The sequence below is a fragment of the Echinops telfairi genome, unplaced genomic scaffold, assembly GCF_000313985.2.
Source record: "Echinops telfairi isolate 266 unplaced genomic scaffold, ASM31398v2 ScPeMD7_29;HRSCAF=101, whole genome shotgun sequence".
In the NCBI taxonomy this organism is placed as follows: Eukaryota; Metazoa; Chordata; class Mammalia; order Afrosoricida; family Tenrecidae; genus Echinops; species Echinops telfairi.
Genome location: NW_022103926.1, coordinates 9,617,168 through 9,620,224, shown reverse-complemented (window position 1 = coordinate 9,620,224; position 3,057 = coordinate 9,617,168). Strand labels below are relative to the sequence as shown.

Genomic DNA, 3,057 nt, shown 5'->3' with positions numbered 1-3,057 from the left:
TTTCTGTTGTCTGTCCCCCAGGGAGGAGGTCACATGTAGATCCTTGTAAGCGTTCCCCCCTTTCCACCCCACCCTCCCTCCACCCTCCCAGTACCACCACTCACACCACTTCCACCCTGTCTTATATGGTTCCTATGGGTCAGAATCAACTCAATGGCCGTGCGTTTGTTTTCTTGGGGTTTCTTAATTTTTGGTTTCTTGTATAAAGTCTCTTATGGAAAGTGAATTATTGCAGATGCAGTTAGGCTAAAATTTAACACCTTAACATCTGATCTCCCTTCTGACTCATTTTAAATCTGTTCTAGTTTTTCATGTTGTTGGCCTTCTGATAGGAAATCCAGGGTGGGTGACTCTACAGAGGCAGTAACTGGATGAATGGGTCTTTGTGGGTGTGGCGGGTGGGGGTTGGGGGGTAACGGAGTTAGGAACAATGAGCACAAGAAAGGAGAAAAGATTCTCAAATTGATTTCAGTGATGACTGTACATCTCTTCTTCATATGAATGAACTGTGTATGTGGCTCATAAGGCAATAAAACATTTTAAAAAAATAAACTTGGACCTTGAAGAAGTATAAGGGGTGGACAAAGCTTGATGGGAACAGGGAAGGCACCATTATGGATTCCACTGGGTCTCCCCACCCTCTCTCCCCCACCCCTCCATCCACCAGACTATTGGAGCGCCCTAACCCCTTTCCATACCTGAGTCCCATCATTCTGTTAGGGAAGCAGGCTTGCTTTGTGATGTTAATGAGGCCACCGCAGTGTAAGGCTAGTCCTAAACGAGATCCCTCGGGAGCAGCAGGGACACAGAGTAGCCAGCTGGAAGTGGGGTGGGGGATGGGAAGGAGCCCGAAGCCAAGTGGACATCTTCAAGGAGCCCAGGAGGCCAGGTTACAAAGCTGAGCGAGACAAGGCCCCTCCCCCAGAGTTGACAGAGGCACGGCTGCCTGAAGTCAAACCTCCAGCCTCTGGCTTGAGCTGGGAGAAAAGAAGTCTCTGTCCAGCAAAGTCCCCCACTGTGGCATCTGGGTTTCCCCAGCTGTCTAGGAAAGGGTGCAAAGCCCCCGACCCTGGCCGGTGGCTGTTCAGCTGGAAGCATGTGTGCAAGGTAGGCCGACAGGGAGCCTTGGGGGTGTCCATGAGGAACAAAAGGGTTGGGTTAAGCTCACGGGGCTTGACTTCCTGTACACAGGACTCAGGGACCAGCAGGAAGCTCCTGCGTGGCTGCTTTCTCAGGTGTCTGCTACCTTGGCCAGCCTAGTGGCCTCACAGCCCTCAAGACACAGTCTGTGAGTGCCAGGGTAACAGCAGGGCAGGGGTGCCCTCAGCAGCTGCATCTTCAGGGTCAAGCCCAGCTCCTCCACTGGGTCTTTCTAGCTTCAGGCCAGAGCTGAATGCTCTGGCCTCTCAGCATTGCTCATGTCAGGCAGCCGGCAGGCTGCTTCTGGGTCTCCTCTGCTGTCAGCAACTCTCTCCAGGAAGGCCCCTAGCAGTCTTTTCAAAGGAAACCTCGGGGGCTGGGTAGGAGCCACTGGCAAGTTCCCTCTTTCTGGGGGTGGGGTGGAAGCCCCAGTGGACACCATTGCTCCCGTCACCCCCACCACCCCAAAACAGAACGAAGCTGTTGGATCCTCTTGTGAGAGGTGAAATGAGTCTCGCTTGTGGCAGGCAAATTGGGCCTGGTTATAGCAATGGAGCCCCTAGGTGGTGAAACCAGTTAAAGCGCTCACTGCTCACCAGGTGGGAGTCCACCTGGAAACATCTTGGAAAAAAGGCCTGGGTATTTGTATAGATGTATTCACCTTCGCTGCAAATAGATCCATGAAGGTGGTGGGTCATCCAGGGAGCAGTGATGGAAACTTCTGAGCTGTAAGCAAACAGCTTGAGGGAATAGGTCGCTCACTGGGCCTATGAGCTCAGGACCATAATCCCAAGGGACACAAAGGCCAAGTAGCAAAACAGAATCCACAAGGACAACGTCCCACATCCTGCTTTGGTGAGCAGTGACTGAGATCCCCACATCCTGCTTTGGTGAGCAGTGACTGAGATCGTCAAAGCTCATGAGACTTCCAGTGAAGTCATGGCGGTTAACACTGCCACCAAGCCATGGCAGCTGCTGCCTCTAGAGCTTGTGTACAAATGGACAGGCACAAGAATTCACGGTTGTGATGAAGAGGGATAAGAAAACTGTCGGCACGCTTCTAAGTTTTGATGACTGTCGATGTGGTATTGGAAGGTGTCACTGAATTGGACATCACACCGGAAGGAAGGATTACTAAATTAGATCAGATTTCGCCAAATGGAAATACCATAATGATACTGGTTCCTGGAGAAGGACCTGGATTATAGGTGGATTTTTCTTAATTTATATTTGCTTCTGTTTTGTTTAATAAAGGTGTGGTAGTTGCATCATCTGTTGTCAATCTGAGGATTAAAAGTGAAGGGGTGGAGTTTAGCCTGTCAATCAGGTGGCAGCTTGATGACCTCATTTGAAGGCACTAAGGAGATAACTGGATTGCTGGAGGCAGGACGCATGCTCACTCCCTGGGAGACACGACAGCTGACAAGACACATGGAACTATGCTAGGGCCCTGAGCTGGAGGAGCCCTGTGGAGACCCCTGCCAGGGCTGAGATGCTTACAATGCCACTGGATCCACAAGACTTCCCACCCACTGGCCTGTGATCTTCCTGTATTCAGCGTTATTGCATGTGTTTCGTGACTCTGAAGAGGACTTTATAGATTGGTATCAGGCATCTGGGCTAATATCGGACTTAAGGACTTGATCGGGACTGGGCTGGGGTGTTTGCTCAATGTTCAATTGCTCTTGTACATAAAGCTCTTTCTTATACCCATATGAGTGTCTATAAATGTTGTTTCTCTAGTCCATCCAGACTAATACAAAAGGCAACAAGATGGATTAAACAGTAACAACTTTTAAATCTTGAGAGGATATGATGCTAAGTTTCCCATTGAGGGAAACGTTTCGAAGATGCATTGCAAATGCCAATTTTTGTGTAAGGTAATCATTAGAATCTTGGGGGGGGGAGACAGTTTAT

The 3,057-nt window shown here is 49.8% G+C and overlaps 1 pseudogene; it reads left to right on the top strand.

Annotated features, from left to right (window-relative positions):
* Positions 1 to 2,079: 2,079 nt before the first annotated feature.
* Positions 2,080 to 2,348, top strand: LOC101645061 (annotated as a pseudogene).
* The last annotated feature ends 709 nt before the right edge of the window (positions 2,349 to 3,057 follow it).